At 46.3% G+C, this 24,297-nt stretch overlaps 1 protein-coding gene across 1 annotated transcript in view; it reads left to right on the top strand.

The window, feature by feature from the left end:
• The window catches only part of DER1 (DERLIN-1), a 31,548-nt gene that overhangs the window by 674 nt on the left and 6,577 nt on the right, over positions 1–24,297 (top strand). The window lies entirely within an intron of this gene.

Below are 24,297 nucleotides of genomic sequence, written 5' to 3'. Positions count from 1 at the left end.
CTATGAGACCAAAAGATGTTACATCATTATGATTATATGATCCATATCCCAGCACGAAAGAGACTAAACAAATTACCAAACAACCTACACAACAATGACATCACATGAAGTCTCTCGTAGGCCTAGGGCTCATGGCCTCAATCTCCTCCTCTATGAAGAACTGGTAGGAGCGGCTCTATGTTTCTCAATGATGGCCTCAATCCAATGATGAAACCCGTGACATCAATGTGATCTACCACGAAGTTGTGCTCGTCCGGATCAGCTAATTTGTGTAGCTCTATCTACGAGAGTCCTTGTGTGGTCTGGAGACTCCTTTGGGTCTGTTGAGGAGGACCCCCTTCCCCCTGTAGAGAAATCAATGACCTACCTTTGCCTCGATACCCTATTTGGACCTGAATAGTAATGTCTCTCTATGTCTGTGTATCTGCAATAAGAAAAGCCCAAGACACGGCTGGTCGATGTAGTCCATCACTCTTGAAACCCTCTCTGAATAATGGAAGCGGCCTTGTATCCTGTAGGCTGTAATACATTGGGCATCTACATATGTAATGCTCCTCTGTCTGTAGCTCTAGGTGGCATAGCTGGCATATCCTCTGATGAACTGATGTGTATCTGCCTATCTCTATCTGGAGTTGGTGTGAGGATGTACATTGTTGAACGATAACCCCAGGTGAAAGATGCTCATCCATGTAGCTTGACTGTATGATGCAGCCATGCTTAGTGGTGTGGAGAAAATGGTCTTTGTGGAGAGCTATTTTCTTCCCTAGCTCCTCTTTAGGTGACAACCATGTCCTCCTTGTGTCCAGCTGTGTGAGATCTTGCTTGATTGTCGTGCTAATCTCTCGCCATCTTAGTGTGAGCGATGGTGCATCTTGAAAAGGTGGTAATCTATACATTGTGAAGCTACGTATTTGAAACCAAGCTGACATTTTGCATACCAACATGAGGAGTCTCCTTCCATAGCAAGGTCTCGCGATGAATCTAGTGCTAATTTGGAAGCTCCCATAAGCCATGTATATATGATATTGATCTCGTAAGTGCCTCGACCACAATTGGTGTGGTCCCCAACTCTACTTTGACAATCTCATGCGGGAGTGGATCAACGTTGATATCTTAATCACTTCATCGCTTTCCATCCAACATAGGTCCGACGAGTCTGAGTGCGATGGTCCAAGCTAGGGTCCCAAATATGCACCCCATACAATAATGTGGAGGGCACCTATGTGTCGAAAGCCATAGCGTAGTGCAGGGCTCTTGGAACTACACCTATGAGCACATCCGCTCTAAGCCTCTTAATGCTGCATGCCCTCTATGCTGATGCCCTCACCCACTGCATTGTAGTGTCAAAGATGCCCTCACCCATTACATTGTACCTTGCACTTTCCTTCAAGGGTGAATCTGGGCTTATCCTGGATTCATCTAGGTATATATATATTATGTTGGTCTTGCCAAGATTTACGGATGGGTCTCTATCATGTGCAAAGGTCGGTAATGCATCAAGCTACTTCTACAACCCTTGTAGTGAGTCAACTATGAGCACAACCCTACCCGCATATAACAATAGCAAGTATCCAAGTACCTGATAGCTATGCTCCTCTATCTCCCTCTCTGTCAGTGTACTCTGACATCTCATCAACATACCAAAAAGAGTAGGTGAAAGTGGGTATCCCTGTTTCACTCTAGTGGTAGAGTGAATCACCTCTAATAAGCCCTCTATTGTGCATATTGTGCCTGACATTGTCTCATACAATGCTAGGATCCCCCATGTAGGGTTAGTGGGGGCTCGCAAATCATATAGCTTACACATTAATCTAGTTGTAGGGACCATGTCAAACGCCTTGCGAAAACCCACAAAGCAACAGTAGATCCGACTCTCATGTGCTCTACCCTCCTCAATAATGGCTTTGAGCGTGAGTAGATGATCCAAAATAGAGTACCCCTCTTGAACGCTGCCTATCCTTGAGCTCTAATACCCTCTCTTTGCCCATCGGCTAAGCTAACGCTCTAGTATAGACGTTTATAACTTGGTAGTGTATGGCCAACCATGATGGTGTGATAGATGCTAGGTAGCATAGGATTTCCCGCCTTTAGTACGGGCTTGATGGTATTAATGCTCTTGCTCTCAAGAAAGCCTTCACATTGCCTTATTGAACATGTCTCCCAACAGAGGTGCTGACATATCTAGAGCATGAGATATGTGCTCTACAACTAGCCCATCATGGTTTTGTGCTCTCCCAATATGTAACGTGTCAATGACATCTTGTACCATGCCAAGAGAGAAGAAGGCAGATGTAAGGGGGGTATGTAGACTCGTAGCATACTAGTCCCTTGTGTTTGGAGAGGTGATGGGTGTAGTTGCTCGATGCTTATGAAAGAGCCTCCATGCCTCTTTGGAATCCTGCTTGAGTTTTCTTTAAACTGCTGAATCTTGTTTCCGTGGAATGAGAGTGAGTGGAGCAAGTATTATGTGTTAAGACTTATACCACTCTATTGCTTCACAGGTCTAGGGCATGCATGTACGGCTAGTGTGCCTCTGGGCTGGCCACCCTTTGCATATGCATTTAGACTACATTTTCTGGCCGGCCGTCCACCTTGTACTGGGCGCCCTACATATTCTTTTTCATTATGCTGGATTGTGGGAGCATACTTTGCACTGCCCGACCTCCCCCTTGGGCACCTATATATGGGGCCAGGGGGGTACCCACTTCTCAGTTATAGACACACATTTGATGTATAGACAGGGTCTTCTATTTTGGTAGTCATGGGGGGCTAATCACCCCCTCTTCCACACATAGCATTTTGTGTTGTCTCTCTCTCTCTCTCTCTCTCTCTCTCTCTCTCTCTCTCTCTCTCTCTCTTCTGCACACATGCACTCACATGGTATCAAAGCTTTAGGCTCTCCATGGTGTGGGTGCTGTCGGCATCAGGTACTCCTCCCAAGAAGAAGATTAGATCAGCCAGCGTTTTTCTGTAGATTTGCCAACGTTTTGCAAAAACCAGGCACGCGATGGAATCTGGCGTTTTTTTGTCGTAGAGGACCCCATCTCCACCTGCCTTGTTGCTCCCACATTTAGCAATCACCTTATGGCAGCCACTGTTGGCCCTTTTGGGCATTTTCATCGCCGGAAAACCCCTCTCTACAACCTGCGTTTTCAGCTAGATCTGCGTTTTTGGCAAACGACAGCGTTTTCAGCAGAGGAGGGCAACGCTAGCCTTGGCCCTCTACAGTTCTTGCCCTCCTACCCGGCTTGGCATCTGGTGCCTTGCTGGTGTGATTCCTCTTCATCTGCTACAAATTTCAGCCATATACACCTGCTGTTTTCTCTGTTTTCAGCCCACCTACTTTGATTCCCCCGACCACACCTCTTCTCAGAGGCCCTTCTCAGCGCAGATTGTTGAGTCTGGCTTTCCCCTCATCTTGGATTACCCTACCTATTGACAGGACACCATCCGGTGGTGGTCCGTGGGTCTCCCGGTGATTGCTGCAGCTTACTGTAGTTTCTACAGTGCAGACTGCTTAGTCTGGCTTTCCTTGATTTGGAGGACGTTTACGGCGCAGATTACTACATCTAGCCTTCATGGAGTTTTTCACAGCTTAGCCACCTAGCCACAGTGGGTTGCAGGTCCATGCATTGACAGGCTTTTGGTCATTCTTATGATGGTTCTTGGGCTTTCCCATTTTCTCCAGATGGTCTGACTAGAGACACCACAAATCCTTTTGGGCAGGACACTTGCAGGCCTATTGGAACTTCTTTTACAACAAGGAGTTGTTTTCACACTCAGTTGGGGACCTTCACGCAATATCTTCACCCTATATCGGCGGAGTACAGCAGCACGTGCACATCTAACCCTATGTGTACGTGGACAAGCTACTTCATGACATGGGTTCATTTCAATACAGTCAGCCTAGATTAGGAAGTGTTCTGGTACTTTTGTGAGTCTGTTCGCAGACCGTGCATGTCCAAGCACTTAGAGTAGATGTGTATACTCTGGTTGCACACAGCATGATCATCAGATTTCCATCAGAACCCATCAGGTGATGAGCGCGCGGCGGTGTGTGCAAGTGAAAGCACGTGAGAATGTGCGGGGTGTGTGCAGGGAGAGATGGCGAAGGCCAGTAGGAAGCTGGGCAATGTACAATAAAGGGGGCCATTTGGGCCTTTAACCCAACAACCTCCCACTTAAAGGCATAAATGGCGCCTTTAAGCTACGTGACTCCCACCATCTCTCTGCATAGATGATGTTGTGCTTTGGGTAAGCACTTAGTGAGAGCATCTGCTGCATTTTGTGATGTATGGACCGACCTTAACTAATGTAATAAGGCCATCCTCAAGCACTTCTCGTATGAAGTGATACCGCACATCAATATGCTTTGTGCGTGCATGAAACATGGCGTCCTTTGCCAAACATATAGCACTCTGGCTATCACAACCAAGCATAGGTGCCTTGGCAGGCAAACCAAACTCACTGCATAGGCATGCTAACCAAATAGCTTCTTTGGAAGCCTCAGTGGCTGAAATATATTCAGCCTCTGTCGTAGACAATGCAACAATCTTTTGCAATCTAGAACACCATGAAACAACACCTTCCGCAAGAGTAAATACATAGCCACTTGTGGATTTTCGTGTATCCACATCACCAACCATGTCAGAGTCACAAAATCCTTTCAATTCCATTGGTCCTTTACCATAGCAGAGGCATTTGTTTTTAGTCCCTTTCAAGTACTTTATAATGGACTTTACTGCATCCCAATGCAACCTGCCTGGATTAGCCATAAACTGGCTCACAACTCCCACTGCATGGGCTATGTCAGGCCTAGTAGCAACCGTAGCATACATAAGTGAACCACAAGCTGAAGCATAAGGCACACTTTGCATGTCATTGGCTTCTTCCTTTGACTTGGGACAATCATCCTTGGAGATTTTGACATATGGTTGTAATGGCACACCAAGAGGCTTTGCTTCAGCCATGTTAAATTTGTCCAGCACCTTTTCAATGTACTTTTCTTGAGACAAATACAATAGGCGCTTGTCTCTTTGCCGTGTAACACGCACTCCAAGTATATGTTCAACTGCCCCAAGGTCTTTCATTGAAAATGCAGATTTCAGCTGTCCTTTAAGAGCATCAACAGTGCTTCTTTTCTTTGCAGCTATCAACATATCGTCTACATAGAGCACAAGAATGATAGGGCTGCCATGCTCATCACGTTTGGTATACAAACAATGGTCTGCATGGCTTCTTTTGTAACCATGTTTAAGCATGAAGCGATCAAACTTCTTGTACCACTATCTACATGATTGTTTCAGCCCATACAAGCTTCTATTGAGCATACAATGTACATACCAAATGTTCCTTGCCAGGGATAACAAAACCCTCGGGTTGCTTCACGTAAAGCTCTTCTTCCACATCACCATGCAAGAAAGCAGTATGTACATCCATTTGGTCCATTTCCAAATCAAGAGCAACCACAATGGCCAACAATACACGCAAAGTGATCATCTTCACAACAGGGGAGAACACTTCCTGAAAGTCTATGCCCTTGGTTTGAACATATCCCTTTGCAACAAGCCATGCCTTATACTTGGGTTTTGCATCAACAGTCTTGATTTTATACACCCATTTGTTAGGAATAGCCTTCCTTCCTTTGGGCAATTCAACCAAATCCCAAGTATGATTAGCATGCAAAGCTTTAATCTCTTCCTGCATAGCAAGCTCCCACTTGTCGCTGTGCTCACATGTCTTTGCCTCTTTATACGTAAGAGGCTCTCCCTCATCTGTCAACATAATGTAGGGCAAAGAGGGTTCATATCGACTCACGGGCCGTCTTTGACGAGTAGACCGCCTCACCCAATGATCCATATTATCCGGCAATGGGTTTACATCAGGTGGCACGATAAAATCATCAACAATGGGCTGTTGTACATCATTTTCAGCACCATTTTCAGCATTGTTTCTTGGCTGCAAATGCCCTTCAAGAGTCTCAATTTGCTGTCCAACATCATCTGGCTCAAACACCACTGGATCATCTACATTTTCAGCCATTTGTTGTGCATCCTGAGGGTCAAAAATAGGCCAAACAGGTGGCTGGTCATGCTGAAATTTCACCCTTTTATGGTCATGCTTTGAAGCAGCCTTGCCTCATTAAAAACAATATTCTGGCTGCGTACAACCCTTTTGAGCTGAGGTAACTAAATCCTGTAACCCATTTCGCCTTCTTCACCATATCCCATGAAGAGGCCTTTAATGGACTTCGCAGCTAGTTTACTCCTCAACTCGGGTCTAACATGCACAAAAGCTTCGCAACCAAAAATGCGTAAGTGATCATATGAAGCAGGCTTGCGAGACCAAACCTCTTCAGGGACGTCACCTTTCAAAGACATGTGAGGGGATCGATTGCATATATGCACTGCAGTTTTCAAAGCTTCTCCCCAAAATCCATGAGAGAGATTAGCTGTGGACAACATGTATCTCACCCTCTCACAAAGTGTCCTATTGAATCTTTTAGCCACACCATCAAAAGAGGGGCTGTATGGCACAGTAAGCTCTCTCTTAATGCCCAAATTTTCACAAAACTTGTTAAATTCAACACTTGTGTACTTCCCTCTATTGTCTGTATGCAAGCATTTTAGCTTTCTACCTGTTTGGGTGGTCACAAATGCATGAAATATCTTAAACGCAGCAAAGGCTTCATCCTTGGACTTCAGCAAATAAACCCAAATTTTCCTAGAATGATCATCAACAAAGGAGACAAAATAACATGCACCACCCATAGACTTAGTAGGCATGCTACATACATCAGAATGTACAAGATCAAGCACACAAGATTTACGAGAGACACCAGAGTAATAAGAATGCTTTACTTGCTTGCCATATTGACATTCATTACAAAAGTCAAGCTTTGTGCCTTTAGCATCAAGCTTGTTCAAAGTACAAACCTTAGATAATAGAAAGGCCCTTTTGGCTCATATGGCCAAGCCTCTTGTGCCACAACTCCATGTGAGAGTTAATTTCAACCAATGCAATAAACTTGCCCAACACGGCCTTTCCATGCATGCAGTAAAGTGTCCCTTTCTTTGTGCCCTTTACAATTAGCCTTGAGCCTTTGGTCATTTTCCATGATCCTCTCTCAAACAAGATGCTGTAACCATGCATATCCATCTGACCAACAGAAAGCAGACTCTTCTTGATTCCCGGCACATATCTAACATCATGCAAGACAAGCTCATTTGTGCCATCTATGGAGAGATGAACAGTGCCAATACCCTCAATGGAACATGCATGATTGTTTCCAAGGTATACATGGCCACGCTTGCCTACATCAAAAGTAGAGAAACACTCCTTGATAGGAGTTACATGAAATGAAGCACCGGAATCAACAAACCAAGTCTGGGACAATGCATCTTTGACAGTCAACGAAGCATCAATAAGATCACTCTTGGTGATCTGTATGTCTTGTGAATGAACATTAAGAGAGGCATCAAAGTCATAAGCATCATCATCTGACAAAGTGGCACACAAGATGTCCTCAACATCTGACAGCTCCTCAATCACGACACTAGAAGCCACATTGGCCTTCTCTTTGTCCTTTGAGCTGTCCTGTGCATTTGCCTTGACTTCCTTCTTCTCTTTCTTTTTGTCTCCGCCATTCTTTTTCCTTTCTAACTCAGCTTTATAGTACCTGCAAACGGGTTTCTTGTGACCTTTCCTGCCACATTGATAGCAAGTCACATCACCCTTGCCTTTGCTTGCATTTCCCCTTTCTTTACTCTTACTCTTACTCCTTTGTGCATAAGCATTCTTCTTTTCTTCGTGCCTCTAACCATGTTGGCAGAGCTGCCTCCCTCTCCACTTGCTTTCCTCCTGATTTCTTCATTCAAGATAGAACCCCTAACACCATCAAAGATCAAATTGGGGTTATTGGACAACAAAACCACCAAAGTTTCCCATGACTTAGGTAAGGTCATAAGCAAGAAGATAGCTTTCAGCTTATCATCAAAAGGGGGCAAGCCTGAATCTTGTAACTGCGACAAAGTACCTGCGAACAACGACAGTGCTCTGTAGCGCTCTTGGACTCATCCAGTTGCATGTCAACAAGTTTTCGCATCAAGTGCACCTGGTTGACATGCGTTGTATTTTCATACATTCCCTCCAACTTCTCCCACACATCAAAAGCAGTCGTGAGACCTTTCACATCAATGACGGTCTCATCGGTCATGGCCATTTTAATGTATGTAACGGCCTTCCGGTTCATGCTAACCCATGCTTCATCCGTTATATTCTGTGGCTTTACCTGTTCAAGTGTCCCTTCGGAATCCTTAAGAAAAAGGATTCCCTGAATCCTGTCTTTCCAAAGATCAAAACCTGTTCCATCGAACCTCCTAATCTCGAAGAGGTTCTTCACATCCGAAGAAGATGAGGCCATAGTTGCACGAAATAAGAGGGATAATATGCTGAATTTTTGGGCAAAATGCGTAAAAATCGGAGTATAGCCTCACAGAGATATGCACTATAGCTCCAAATGGTCACGGGAGCAATTTGGGGCAAAATAGGTCGATTTGGGCACAAAATCAATTTCTGAAATTTATGCGCAGGAAATTTCAGCGAGTGAATTTGTGCTCGAAAACAACAAATTTAGTTGTTTTTAGCTTCACAGAACATACATAAGGCTAATACACAGCCTTTAGAAGCATGTAAGAGCAAAAGCCCCAATTTGTAGCATCAAAATTGCATGAAATTGAACCACAAATGGTCATACATGGGCAAAATTTGTTAAACGTGCATAGATTGCATCAATTTGCACTTTCCTAAATGTAATCGCACCATAAAAACACTTGTAAAAACCTACGTAAATCTGAAATTTGTTTAAAACACCTATTTTAGGGCTTGTTTTTCGGCAATTTCAGTGTTTTCGGGTAGCGAGGACTTAGCAAAAGTATTCCCACACCTTAATACATCATTTGCAAAACCTGTATGTTGTTGTCATAACCTGTAATTTGCTGTTTTTGACCTAATTTCAGCCTGTTTTGGGTCAATTTGGGTTGCCGGGAGCTCTCTAGTGTTCGGGGACGAGTCCTTTGGCGACGAAATTGCAAAATCTCGCGTGAAAGTTGACCTTCTTGGCTGAAATTCAGCGTTTGCAGATTTGGGGGCAAACCCTAATTGGGCTCTGATACCAGTTGATGAGCGCGCGGCGGTGTGTGCAAGTGAAAGAGCACGCGAGAATGTGCGGGGTGTGTGCAGGGAGAGATGGCGAAGGCCAGCAGGAAGCGGGGCGCTAGCAGATCGAGAGAGAGAGAGAGAGAGAGAGAGAGAGAGAGAGAGAGAGAGAGAGAGAGAGAGAGAGAGAGAGAGAGAGAGAGAGCATGCTACACGTGAGGTGAGGGGAATGATAAGTGAGTAAATTAACTCGATTGTTCGCTTTATTAAAAGTATAGGACTAATTTATAAGTTAGTGACCAAGTTCAATGTGAACTTGGCCAAAGGTTAGAAACCTTTAAAATGCACGTTAAAGGGGGCCATTTGGGTCTTTAACCCAACATCAGGAGCATTTTTACAGTGCATGGACCTATTTTCCCTATTTTAGCCAATTTTCACTTATTATTTTTAAGTGACTTTTGTTGGGAACTAGGTAGGGCGATTTTGATAAGCAAGTACATAAGAAACCTAGTGCTAGCACTTTCTGGCAGAAGAGGGAGCAGGGACCTCACATCCAACAGTGCACCTTCTCAAGCAAGACCCCCCTCGGGCAAGAAGACTCAGCGTTTTCAGCCATCAACAAGGACAGCCAACGTTTTTTCTTCCATTGCAGATCAGCCCCAGCATTTTGCATTTGCAGGCAAACCTGGCGACAGCAGGACTCACTAGATCAGAAGCGTTTTTGCAGCAGGACACACATCAGCCCTAGCGTTTTTGACTTTGCAAAGCACCCTAGCGTTTTTGCAGATTCGTCGCGACAGGACCACAGAAGCATCAGCGTTTTCAGTTTTCAGCATCAAGACCCCGTAGTAGAACCCCCAAACCTTGGAAATCTCACCTTCCCGTAGCAAATCCTTGCTGCACGGTCAGATCAGCCACAGTTTGCAGTTTCACCCCGGGAAACGCAGATTTCAGCATCTGCGTTTTCAGCGTGTCGTCGTCGCATTGTCGCCATCGACATAGAGTTAGAATTCAACAGATAAAGATTTGTAGATTTCAACCATTTGCGTTTTCAGATTTCAGCCTGTCTCGTCGTCGTCCTCATCGTCGTCTACATCATCGGCAAGTCCAAGCATTGTAGAGATTTGTGCAATCAATAGTAGACTGCTCTCGCCATAGAGAGTGGGGCCTTCGGAGGAGGGTTTGACAACATTCTGATGTCGTATTCTTCTCTCTCTATCTCTCTGTGTCAGCACCTTCATTCACAGTGTTTATCCACTTTGTTTGTGATCACTTGCACTCTCTCATTAAAGGAACGGAAGTCTCTCCCTTCCGTAAGTAAAAGGAACCTTGAGCACAATTTGGAGCACTCATCTTGAGCAAAGTTCAACATTCACATCCGCTGCACCTTACATTGGTATTAGAGCTTTGGCAGTGTTCTGTATCACTCAAGGAAAGAACCACAAAATCTATTTTGCTTGTTGCGGTCGCACGTAATCCAAGTCCTCTTGGGCGTGTCTATTCCTAATCGTGTTCAAGGTAGTTAGGTACGTAGTGTTTGGTACAAATTCTGGTCATAAGGTACGTAATACAGAATGGATTGAGTTTTTAGATACGTAAAAATTCGTACTTTTTATCACAAAGCCTAAAACTGAGAGTACTTCATACATTTATATATGCATTCATCAAGACTTTTAATAAAGACCAGCAAATCAACAATAGACCCTTGCAAATGCCAAAAACTAGAGTCAACGACTCTAACCGAACAATGAAAACACAAAGCTGAGCTTAGCTAACCAAATAGTGTCAGATGTCTGCTGTCATGGTCACATAAAACTAAGAGAATCAATATAAATACATAATGAATCATCATAATCCAAGACCGAAGTCTGAAGTCCCGACTCTAATAAGTAGTAAGTCCTACAAACCGCACACTGCACTCAAAGCTGGCACCTGCAAGAGAGGAGCACATTGCACTGTACCTGTATCTCTGCTAAAACCAATCGCTCTCAGCTGCAGCAAGGTGTTTTTCAAAAAGAGAGGCCTAATTGGTTGAAATAGAGCAGCCCCACCCAAAAAACAAAAAAAAACCGTGTACGGAACCTATCCATACGTACTAAACCGTACTGTACGGATGTATGGTACGGATAGAATCCGTACGTACGTACGGATGCAACCTTGATCGTGTTTTTGAAGAGTGACAGGAAACCCAAGAAAAAAGGGCTTGTCCAACCTCCCCTTGTTTCTCCTTTCACTCATTGAGAGCGGACCATGCACTTAGCGGCCGGCCAATCGACGTGAGGTGGGAAAAAGCAACCTTGGTGTGAGCGTAAGGCCGCCAAGGGGTGCACCCGCGGAAAAGAGAAGAGCTAGGGTAAAGAGAAGATCCTTCTCTAACACAGATTGCAAGCTAAAGAAGAACCTCAAGACCCTCAAGAACCTCGAGACTCGAGAACCCAAGAACCCAAGAACCGCACGAACCCAAGTTCCTTGTGAACTTAAGAACCCACGACTTCAGTGTATGGTCATCACCCGAAGCGGAATGGATACTTCACATGGAGGTGATGAGCATGGAAGAGGCGAAGAAGGATTTTCCCCATCAGGAGGTTTTTCCGACCCTCCCCCTTCCCCATCTACGCCACGGATTGCACCAAATCCTATGGAGGCTTTGGTCAAGTGGATGATGGACATGATGGTACGACAAGGTAGACAACGAGAAGTGTGGCACGAAGAAAGAATGGCAGCGACACACAGGATTTGCTCACTTTTAACAGGGGGAGATGTCACATGCACATTGTACTTAAGCCACGTGGACAAGCTATTGCTATAGATCAGCATCAATCTTAGTCAGTATAACTTAGGATCTAGTCTTTTTTTTTTTTTTTTGCAAGACAAAGATCCTTCCATTAGTTAAGAAAACTGCCCAATAGGCTGAATCTACCCCTGCTAGAGAGGGTTACATCAACATGTCCAGAGACTGCCAATAAAGAGACATGTACAATGATGGCTAAATTGGGAAATGGGAGGAGGAAACAACCACACTGGTGGACGATACTGCCATCTAGGCGCGCCATGAACCATGGTGAAGAAGGGCCCTGGGCGCCAAAGCCGCAAGAAAACCTCTCGGTGCGCCCGCATGCTCTTGTCATAGCTACCTTGAAGTCTCTCAAACTGGCCATCGGGGGTATGGACCAGCTCCAGCCAAATGTCACGGACAGTCTCCGTCGGTGGGATGGGTTGAGCTCGCCACAGTGTTAGTGCAGATAAGCTCCGAGCACAACTCTCTGTCTCTACTCCACTCCTGAGGAACTAGCCCTGTGGCAAGCTGAAGTGTAGGCCGGTCCTCTTGAATCACAATCATCCTACTGATAGAAGCCATCTCAAAACAAAGTGTTGGGCTTGAGAGTGTGGACCAAGCTGCAGCACCCCAAGTGTATTGGCTGGTTGTGGCGAGTGCAAGCATTAGCCGAAGAATCTGAAGCCAAACGTGTTGTGCCATGAGGCGGTCCCACAGACCAGTGTCACTGAGTCTCAAGTGGGTGGTCACATGTTGCCAAGAGGCTGTTGTGCACCAACCAACTCTCAGTGCGGTACCTCGATGTGCAACTAGCCACTGGAACATGGTGACATGCCTTGGTTTTCTATTGTCCCATAAGTGCTCCCCCTAGAATCCAGCTAAGAACTCGGACGTGACCCTCCTCCTGCCAATGAGACATTGCAGCAGGACGAGCCTCCCTCCATGTTGTTTATATGTGGCGACCAAGCCGAGCTGTGTACTGGAAGAAAGGGGTCCTTGGGTGACCGGTTGGAGAAGGAATCTCGCCAAAACCACTCCTCTGGTTTCCACGGTACTGGCACCAAAAGACGGCTTTCGCAAGCCGAGAGCCGCCAGTGTCCTAATTCAAATCTGTCGGATTGGGGTCTATGACACAAGTCCTCCCACTGATGCTCGCAATTTAATCCGTTGAAAGCAACACTCAACCACCTTTGGTGCCTCGGGAGTGACTCTGCGGAGGCGGCCTCCCTGTGAACCTCGAAGAACATGCAAGAGCCCGTGTCTGAGCAAGGCTCAAGCGTTAGCTAAGATGAGGACCTCCAGTCATGTGGAAGCCCTCATCCAACAGGGAGTTGTCGGCTTCATAGGGGTGTACCACTCTGCAGGCATAGCCTCTACAATATCTTGACACATGCTCTGCACTAAACCTCCTATGAAAGTATTGTAAACTGCAGCTAGACCCCAAAGGGGGGGGCTGGACCCTTTGCCATGGGACCCCGAGAGACATGAGGTTTGATATCAACCATGTGGCCTCGCTCCGTGCTGATATCAACCATGTGGCCTCGTTGCGTGCTGACCATAGGGTTCAAGACAGGTGGCTGCCTTAAACGCTCCTCAATGCAAGTGGGTTGGTGCTGCTTAAGGCCACCTCGCAGGTGCTCCCAAGATCGAAGCAAGCTCATGGCGAAGCGATCCTCCCATCTCTTGCTCAAGCCTACTGTGCACATCTGTGTGAAAATCCAACAGGTGGAAGGGCTCCATGGGCCTCCCTTCTGTGGGACCCTGGCCCTGACCCTGGAGCAATAGCTCCTTCCAGGGCTCCTCCCCTTGAAGTTCTTTGACCACAAGCTTCCCAAGGAGAACTCTACTATGCTGTTCTAGGTCGATGCCCAACCCTCCCTAAGAGCAAGGTAAAGTGATGTCTTGCCAAGAGACCTTGGCTCGAGCCGACTACGTGTCTCGCCTTGACCACAAGAAGTTCTTGATCAACCTCTCCAGCTAGTTGATACAAGAGCTCGAGTACCACATAGTAGCTAGCAGCACCTGGTTGGCCACCACAACTCTGTCAGCAAGAGAAAGCCGTGTTGAGCTCCAATGGAGCAGTTTCCTTTGGATGGAGACGAGGAGGGGAGTAATCTGCTTCTCTAGAGACAGATCCAAACCAACCTGACAGCCTAAGTAGCATACCGGTGTCCTTGGAGGAATCCACCTAAAGCCCTCTCCAGGCGACCAATCAAGCATGGGAGCAATACCAACCTTGTCACGAGAACGGACACCATGTGCCAATGGAAAAGAACAGACTGAACAAACTTTTAGCACTTCAATAACAATTGAATTGAAAGAGAGAGAGAGAGAGAGAGAGAGAGAGAGCACACGCGATACGGAGTGGCGGAATTTCACCCCAGAGAGTACTGGCCCCAAACCTTGGCTCCCCTTTCGGTGTTTCTTTATATTACTTGAACTCGGTACAATGCCGGTACTCATGCTCTATACCTTCACCGAGAAGTGTGCCAGAGACTGAGTTCTCAACACATATTTATAGGCCCTTGGCCTATGAAAAGCAGTTTACATGAAAAGCTGCAAACTCAAATGACAAAATCATTTGGCCCCAAAAGCACTAGCATGCAAAAGCTGCAAGTGCGTTTTGCGGAAATCTGTATAGGTGCCACTTCAGCACAGCCAACGTAAAACGTGGAATTCCGTACTTGTTGCCACGTCGGCACAGATAGCGTGATTACAGAAATCTATCATCAACTTGTCACGCAAGAGATTGTGAGTGTGTGTGTATGTGCGCGTGCGGTTCTAGTGACAGAAGTGTTTGCCTTTGGTTTCTGGGTGCATAGTCCTTGTCGTTCTTCTTGTATACTTTTTTGGTGTATGAGGGGAGTGGCCGGGCGTGCCCTACCCGACTCCGAAACAAAACAAAAAACGTGCGGTTCTGGTTCATTTTAATGCCTTTAGGTCCCCTGGGGCCCCATCGGACGGGGTCCCATAAATTGGTGGGAACTCTTCTTTAAAAATAGGCCACTTAGCCAAACTTTGCAAGTTGGTGAAACTTCTTCTGTTGCTTCTAGGGTTTAGGCTTCTCAACCGGGATCTGAAGGTTGGCTCCGTTCTTCAGTGGCTCGACACGTCAGCAATTTGTGATATCAGAAAGCCACTGTCATCCGCCAATTGATCACAATAGAACACCTCAAGAGCATGCTCACATGCGTGCAAGCTGGCCTGCCGGCCCTGCAAAAACATACCTGAGTCATCAGCAAACAAACTTAGCGTCCAAAAGCTCCTCTCCCCAAATTGGTAGTTGCAGACCACGCAAACCAACCTCGTGTGAGGTCAAGAATCTACTCATGCCTAAGCATCAAAAAGAAATAGGAAGGGGGCAAGAGGGCAGCCCTGTCGAACCTAGCATGTCACCATGAATCGTTTTCCTCTTCCCTTTGCCAACAACTCTTGAGTGTGCGCACGCCTAAAGAGAGCTGACATTCCCTAATCCATGCATTTGAAAACACCAGCCGGTGTAGGATGCCCTCAAGGAAACCCCAGCTAACTATATCACATGCCTTCTCAAAATCGAGTAGTACCATAAGATCCTCTTCTCAGAGACGTGGAAGCTGGTTAGCTTTACCAGGCACATGCTCAATCAAACCACCAAATTGCTCAAAAACTTGTGACCACCGTGCTTGGCGATGACTCCAATGTGTACTAGGCATAGACTGGAGCCACTCGAGGGCTTGATGATCTGTGCGAACTGTGAACTCTCTACCTTACAGAAAATGCTTCCAATGCTTGAGAGAGTGAATGACAGTTCTTTGTCATAAATTGAATAATTCTTTTCGGTACTATTTAACTTCCGACTGAGAAATGCAACTGGACGGCCATGCTGTTGAAGCACAGCACCTATGGTGACATTGCTTGCATCCGTCCATACCTCAAAGGGGTGGTCCCAAGAGGTAAGGACAAGACACGACGCTTTTGTCACCGCAACCTTGAGAGCTGCGAAAGCCTACACGGCTGCCTCGGGCAGAACTATGTGCTGTCGGCGAGTTTTTACACCTTTCAAAACATATCTTTTGGGTGCGGCAATGCGTGCAAAATTCTGTATGTGCAAACTATATGCTTGACATAAGCCAAGAAAAGAACGCACATCATGTGCAATTTTTGGGCAAATTCCAATTATGAACCTGTTCTACCTTCGCGGGATCACGCTTGACACCTTCTATATAAATGATATAACCCAGATAAGTAACTTCAGTGAGAAAAAATTCAGATTTCTTAGCTGCAATTGTACAACTGACACTCATCCAAACGGGCTAAAACCCTTTCTACATCCTTTTCATGTTGTTCCCACAATGTAGAAAAAATGAGAATATCATCAAGAAAGATAATTACACACACGCCAATCATATCGCCAAAACGGCCTACCATGAGACGGTTAAATGTACCCATGACACCTGTCAATCAAGGCATAACCACATACTCCCATTGCCCTCGCCCAGTGCGAAAGGCTGTCTTGTAGATGTCGCCTTTGAATACCCTTACTTGATGGTATTCACTTTTGAGATTGACCTTGCTGAAAACCTTTGCCCCATTGAGTCTATCAAGGATATACTCAATGTGAGGCATCAGAAACTTATTCTGGACAATCATCTTGTTCAAAACCCTGTAATCAACGCATAAACGAGACGAACCATCCTTCTTGCGAACAAATAAGATAAGAGCAGCAAAAGGACTTACATTAGGACGTATGAATCCACTGGCCACCAACTCCGTGAGTTGCCGCTCTAACTCTTCTTCTTTGAGTCTTGTTCAAACAGTAGGAAGCCTTACTGACTGGCTGTGCCTCCTCTATGAATTCGATGCAATGGTCCTCCGGCCGCTCGGGGGAAAGACGGGGTGGAAGATCATCCTGCAAAAAGAGGTGCCCATACTTGGTAAACAAAGTTGAATACCTGTATGGAGCCTTAATGCTCTGGGTAACTGGAGAGGCATAGATGAATGCCGCTTGTGCTCCTCTTCGTAATTCACGCTTCGCCTACACATGAGAAATGAGAGGTAAAGAATGTAGACCCTCCTCACGACGAATGATAATGGGAGAGTCACTTTTTGCATTTAGAGTGAACTTATTGTCTGCCCAATCAATGAGAGGGTTATGCTCACGAAACCATCTAATGCCCAAAATTGTATCACATCCTGAGAGAGGAGACACGATAATTTTTTACCGAACGGAAGCTTGCGGAATAGTGAATAACACATCAAGGCACTCTTGCGTAATGAGAGAGTCGATACCGGGAGCGAAGCTCGACACCTCGAGAGGAGTTGTCTTGCTAACCTCCAGGCGGGCTCTCTCTACAAGAGAGTCACCAATCACATCATGCATGCTACCTGAATCAAACAATATGACAGAACGCTGACCCTTCACATGACCATAACATTTAAAGAGAGACTCATCAATGTATGTGTCAGAAACATGTGGAGAGTCATATTGGTTCACTAAAGTGCTTGTGATAGCGATCATTGCTTTGGGTTCTTTAGGTGGTGGTGTCTTAGGACAAGCCTACTTTATATGACCCTTGACATCACATTGATAACATTGACCTTCCTTAGCATAAATGACTTGTTCTTCTGGCGTTATGTATCCTCCTATAATTCCTTGTGCAGCTTTTTCATTTGGGGTTAGCTTAGGTTTAGCAGGTGTTTTAGCTTTACCCGTAGATTCATTTTGAGAGTTCTTTTCCAAAGGATTAGAGGAAGATGGGCTAGAAGAGTTACCATTCTTACCATTCTGTGGGTTCTGAGGAGACTGAGAGGTACTGTGAGAAGACTTGTTCTCCTTAGGCTTTCCTTTGTTGTGCTTCATCTCCTGTGCGAGAGCAATCTCTACCGCCGTGTTGAGATCCACGGGGTCGAGTACTTCGACATCAAACTTGATATACTCGTCCAGCCCGAAAAGGAATGCCTCTTTGCTCTCATCATCCGATTTGCGTAATTGGGTGCCGAGCTGCAAAACACGGTTAGAGAAAGACATAACTGGCATACCATTTTGCTTGAGACTGCACCAATCGTCTTTCAACCGCGTTAGGTACTGAGGTGGCATAAACCGCGCCTTGAGCTTGTCTTGGAAGTCAGTCCAATTGAAGGAAAGGGGTGCGTCTTCTTCGGCTTCCTCAGGTGCGCGGTCAACTGTGCCTCTTGCCACGCTTGATACCAATTATTGGCATCACCGGCAAGATACTTGGTTGCCGTCAAAACCTTGCTATTCCTTGTTTTCTTAGTTGTCGCAAAGTAAGCATTAAATTGATGCAACTAAGAATGAATAACATTAGCATCCATCTTCCTGTCATACTTACTGACATCAACTTCTCGGTGACTGGATTGTTGGAGTCCGCATCTCTACTTGTGCTATCTAATGAGCTGTCCACATCCTTGACTGGCTCGGACCTCGAGTTGAGTACTTGTAGGACCAACTCTTGCATGCGTTGGTCTCTCTACGTCTCATGATCTAACTCCATAGCCGCTCGCCTTTCATCGGCCGCTATGCGTTGCGCCTCTTGTTGTAGCATCATGTCCATCATCGACTTGACCAAAGCCTCCATAGGTTTTGGTGCAACCCGTGGCATAGATGGGAATGGGGGAGGATTGGGAAAAAATCCTCTTGGTGGGGAAACTTCTTTGTCTTCAACTCCACTCTCATCACCTTCACGCAAAGTATTCATTCCGCTTTGGGTGATGACCATACACTGAGATCTTAAGTTATCGAGGAACTTGGGTTCTTGAGGTTCTTGAGGTTCTTGGGTTCTTGAGGTTCTTGAGTTCTTGAGGTTCCCGAGATCTTTAGCTTGCAATCGGTGTTTGAGAAGGCTTTTCTCTTACCCGAGCTCGACTCTTCCCTGCAGGCGTACCCCTTGGCGGCCTTGCGCTCACACCAAAGTTGCTTTTTCCCACCTCACGTCGATTGGCCGGCCGCTAAGTGCCCGGTCCGCTCTCAATGAGTGAAAAGAGGAACAAGAGGAGGCTGGACAAGTCCTTCTTTCTTGGGTTACCTGTCACTTTTCAAAAACACGATTAGGAATCGACACGCCCAAGTGGACTTGGGTTACATGCGATTGCAACAAGCAAAAAATTTATTGTGGTTCTTTCCTTGAGTGATATAGAACACTGCCAAAAGCTCTGATACCAATGTAAGGTGCAGCGGAAGTGAATGTTGATATTGCTCAAGATGAGTGCTCCGAGCTATGCTCAAGGGTTCCTTTTTCTTATGCGAGGGAGAGCCTGCCGTTCCTTATAGAGAGAGAATGCAATGATCACAAACAAAGTGAATGCTACTGTGAATGAAGGTGTTGAGACTGAGAGAAAGAGAGAGAGAGAGAGAGAGAGAGAGAGAGAGAGGAATACGACACCAGACGGTTCTCAAACCCTCCTCCAAAAGCCCCCCTCTCTATGGCGAGAGAGGTCTATGCTATAGATTGCACAAATCTGGTACAATGGTCCAAATGCAATGGACTTGCCAACGAGGACGGCTAAAAACTGAAAACTAAAAAGGCTAGGGCTGAAATGTTGAAATTTGGAAGACGTTGACTTTCTGCTGAATACTGACACTGTGTTGGCAAGGATGGCAATGATGACGATTCGACGACGATGCGTTGAAAACGCAGATGCTGAAAGCTGAAAACAGCGGGCTGAAACTGTAAACGCTGGCTGACTCGACGTTACGGCGAGGATCTGTTGCAGGTAGGTGGGATCTGCGAGGCTAGGGGCTGGATCTGCAGAGGCTTAGTGCTGAAAACTGAAAACGCTAATGGTCTTGGCTGATCTGGCGTCAGGAATCTGAAAAATACCAGGCGTGATTTATAACTGAAAACGCCAGGCTAATCTGCTGCTAGGCTAATCTGCTGCTGGAGAAAACGCTAGGGAGGTTCTGCTACAGAAAACGGTGATGAATGGAATCAAAAAGGCTGGCTGCTTCTGTTGGCTGAAAACGGAGGAGAGTCTTTTGCCAGTCTTGCTGAGAAGTCATACTGCAAGTCCCTGAGCTTCTTCTATTGCTTCTTCTGCTAGAAATGGGTGTCCCCCTTGTCTTCTTATATAGCTGCCGAAAGCTGGGTCGAGCAGTTACTCCTACAGCCCACGACCTGAAAATTTATAAAATAAAATAATAAAATGCCCAATTCTTTGTAAAATGTTATGTCCCAAAACTGGTCGCGATTTGGTCCTTCTGTTTGGATAATTCATATGTTGGGTGGTATTGGGTGTGCAATCAGAGGATATGCAACTAATCTAACTGCTTGGACATGCACGGCCCGCTCACGGGCTCACAAAGGTGCCAAAACACTTTTGAGGCTGACCTGAACCCTAGACGTGAGATAGCTTGTCCACATGCACATAGGGTCAGATATGCACGTGACAGGTACACTATCCTCAAGCCAAGGAAGCAAACCAAAATGGGCAAGTCTACTTCCTCGACAAGAATATCAGTAGCTGGGTTGAAACCATGGCGTCGCTGTTAAAATGAATCTTGATTGCAGTAATGGCCAACGGGCTCATCGAAATGACCTTGGAAGCCATCCCGGGAGTCTCAAACTCGATCTAATAGTAGTCACACCCGAGGAGCTAGTCGTGCTGTCACCAGGAGGTGTATTTTTCCTATTGCCTTTCGTAAATAAGTACTATATATTTTTATTTATTTTTATTTCTACTTGTTTTCCCTGGAACCCTTGAAAAGGTGCAAGTGGACATTGCATGGCCAGTATGAAACGGCTCTGGCCGAATAGGTTTCTCACATCTGGAGTCTGAGTCGGTCAGTCTGGGACTGGTCGAGCCAATTAGCACTGAATTCTAATGAGTATTGTGTGCCAAATGAAGTCTGGGCCACTCGGAAAGTCACTTACAACTTTATAAGTCAGTGGGAACTAGGGAATTAACTAAGGGGCAAACTGGACACTTGGCAGGAGGAGAGCAGCCTGCAGGACACCTCAATAAGAGGAGGCACCCATTTGAGGCTGGGGGTTGTTTTTTGCTCAATAAGTGACCTACAGTGTGTGTGTGAGTAGTGGGTGCAGGTCTACAGCTTTAATGGAAAGCTTGTCTTCTCCTCTGTCTCATGTAGCGCGATGATTTGCTCTCGTGCATCTCTCTCTCCCCTTTGGCACATATGGTAATGCCCCACTAGTTTGGCTATTCAGATGAACATGTACAGTTCTGGGGGTTATGCGCGTTTGCCAAGGCAAGAGCCTTCTGAACAGGAACCGGATTAGCTAATTGCTAATCCCCCACCAGAAAGCTTCGAGATAGCGAGGGAATCCGTCCTAGACAGGTGCTTTTGACCTACAGGGGTTTTTGCGCCGTTATGTTGCCAAAATCAGGTCGAAAACCTGCGTTTTTAGCCCTCACCATGTTTGGACAGCTTTGTGAAAGCTTGTGCTAAGTGGTCGGATCGTCTACCTTCATTTTGAATAAAGAAATACTGAAGGGGGCGCCAGTCTTTGGGGCCTACAGGGTGTCGGTCTCGTGTGCGCAGTGACATTCTAGTCGCTGGACGCAACTGTGTTCTCTTCCCTTCTCAGTGCTCTGTGTAAAGTTAACAGGTAATTGAAATAGTACCGCCCTCTACGTTGTACAGGCCGGTTATACGCACAACTCTCCTCTACTCGGTTTAGTGCCTGTAATCATGTAGATGACGGAGGTGGCCTAAAGGCACTCCACATCTGTTGCAAGGCTCGCTTACTCTATCGACGAAAGAGCAAGTCGGATAGTCGGCTCTGCAAGATCAAGCGAGGGGGCTTCGTCAAAGTCTCTCTGAGGCGGAGTAGGAGCGTCCATCTATGTTTGCTACTGCTGAGGGGGGGCGAAGTGTCGACACGGCCTTTTTGTTGTTGTGAGAACTCCCTCTGAAGGAGGTCCGAGAGGCAAAATGGAGGGCAGGCACAGCGAAGAGGGGGGGGGGGGGGGGTTCAAAGTCAACGATGCAGAAGTGTAGAGACCAAGGGGAGAGCACGAGAGAGAGAGAGAGAGAGAGAGAGAGAGAGAGAGAGAGAGTCTCCTAAACCAATGAACCTTGGCAATGAAGAATTGATATAATACAATCGTGGCTCAGGCTTTGCTTATTATAGCAACCTCAGTAAATTGCCCTATCCAAACTTTGACAAATAAGTAAGATAATTACCTAAGAGCCAAACTAAATAATTGGATCACATTGGGCAGCTCTCTTGAGATGCCAAAACTCTCTAACACCCTCTCTGCAGCTCATAGTGGATATAAATAGTGAGACCAAATCGATGAAGAAGCTACCATGGACACCCTAGCAGCTGTAGACTACTGGATACACCTCGGATTTGCTAATCCTCAACTTTGTACCGTAGAAGAATTCCATCTTGAGCATCGGTTGCCTTATAGAAAATTAAATTGTAGACCACACTACGTCCAAGAATCCTCATTTGTGAATTGTGAACACATCACTTTCCAGATAATGAACTGTCCATAATCCGACCAACAACAATGGATTGGTGCAATCATCGAGAGTGTTTTAACATGCATGTGCCTTGAACTCCGACCCACGAGTTCAAACACCGGTAACTTGAACTCCAACAAAAGGGTCCATACAGAGCACTCTTTGCCACTCACAAGCCTCTCTCTGGCTGAAGCTAGTGGCAACATCTGCCCTCTGATTAGAAATCTGGTGTCATGGCCATTGTGGTCACCACCACATGTGCCATGCCGATCTCCTCGGTCAAGTCTTTATTACCGTAATCTTTGTCCAGCTTGCCTTTGTCTTTGTCTTCCTATGAGCGCCTGCTTTTGTATTTGGCTTCAAACTCCCGAGCCAAACAAAGTGTCGTGTCACATTTATAACAATTGTGGTCAAACCTCGTGGATACCGCGGCAGCTAATTGAGTACTGGTACTACCATCCTTGTCAAGCTTGCCTTTGCCTCGGTCCTCTAGCGAACTCGCCCATTTGCTTTTGGCTTCACAATCTCGAGCCAAACAATTTTCCAGGTTCCTTGAGAACTGTGGTTTAGTATAGACTACTAACTGGATGGTTGATCTGCTTTCCATAGCAGATAGTTGGTTTTGGTTGATGTTGCTTGCACTCGAGCAAAGGGGGGGACTATATTGAAGTTGCAAGATCTGGAATTTGCAAGTCCTTCTCGCACTCCAAAGGGTGGCCGCACAATCCCCAAGCCGCTTCGCCCTAAGCTGATCCACTTTTCTTTCACTCCTCTCCTTCCATGCTGCTCCTAAACACCGTCAAGACTCTTGCAAGTTGTCTTCCCAAGGGAGGTCCCGAAAAAGTTCACCTCGCGAGCTGCTTTCACTTCTCCAAACTCCTCCAATGCCCTTCACAAACCTCGTACACTCCTCCCAAAGCCAAGAGTACCTTCTCCAATGCCCTTAGCTTGGGCTATCAACACCCAAAGCATAGCTAGTTAGGACGTTGTAAAACACAGCACCGGGAGGGGGGGGGGGGGGGGGGGGGGGGAGGGCACTGTCAAGGGAGAGTAGAGGGCGTAGGCGGGTGCGTTTCAGAATGCTGGCAGGAAAGGAGGGGGGGGGGGGGGGGGTTTCCCAAGTAGTAAGTAACGTCCCAGAACGCTGTCGCTAGGTGACTATCACCATCGCGCCAAGCAATGCCGAGTGCGTTTCAAAACGCCAAGCTAGCTGCACCACGCGAACCAGTGGGCACCAAGGGGTGGGACGATGGAAGACAACACTGGGTGCAGAAATGCCAAGCGTTTTAGAACGCAAGGGGTAGCGAGGGGAACACCAATTGGTAGTGTTTTAAAACGCTAACGGTAGAGACTGGAGGGGGAAGGCGCCGTCGGCAAGGGAACATTCTCCACGGGTTCTCTTCACGGGACGCCTTGCTCGCCTAAGGTCACGAAGCACTAAGCTCTAATACCATGTCAGTCAACGATGCGGAGGCGTAGTGACCAATGGGGGGAAGAGAGAAGAAGAAGAAGAAGCAGAGAGTTTTAACATCGTAGGAAACTATCCCAAGAGACCTTGAAGATCTAGCCGACGAGGAGAGTTGAACTCAAGACTTGTTATTGAAGAGAGAGAGAGTTTGTTGTGTGTGTGTATCCGGGGTTAGCCACGTCACCCATTTGTGACATAAGCCATAAAGATCACTTGCAAAGAAGGATCAAGGATTCTTTTCAAGCCGCTGTTTTTCTCAAAGGTAGTGCCATGCAGTGGTGGATCTCTATAGCTACCAAGCCGTACACTCCAAGGACTTGGCAAGCTTTCAAGAAAAAATTTGCCCAAAGTTACATGCCTTCAAAAATCTTCCTTCGGATTGCAACTCTGGCAGAGTGGGGTATCTTAAAATGCTTGCCATGGAAACCCTAGCAGATTATAGCTTGCAATTTCTCGACATCTCTCAATAGG

This window comes from Adiantum capillus-veneris, chromosome 14, assembly GCF_014529385.1.
Source record: "Adiantum capillus-veneris isolate H3 chromosome 14, ASM1452938v2, whole genome shotgun sequence".
NCBI lineage: Eukaryota > Viridiplantae > Streptophyta > Polypodiopsida > Polypodiales > Pteridaceae > Adiantum > Adiantum capillus-veneris.
The sequence above is the reverse complement of the archived record's forward strand: the minus strand, read 5'-3'. Positions and strand labels throughout refer to the sequence as shown.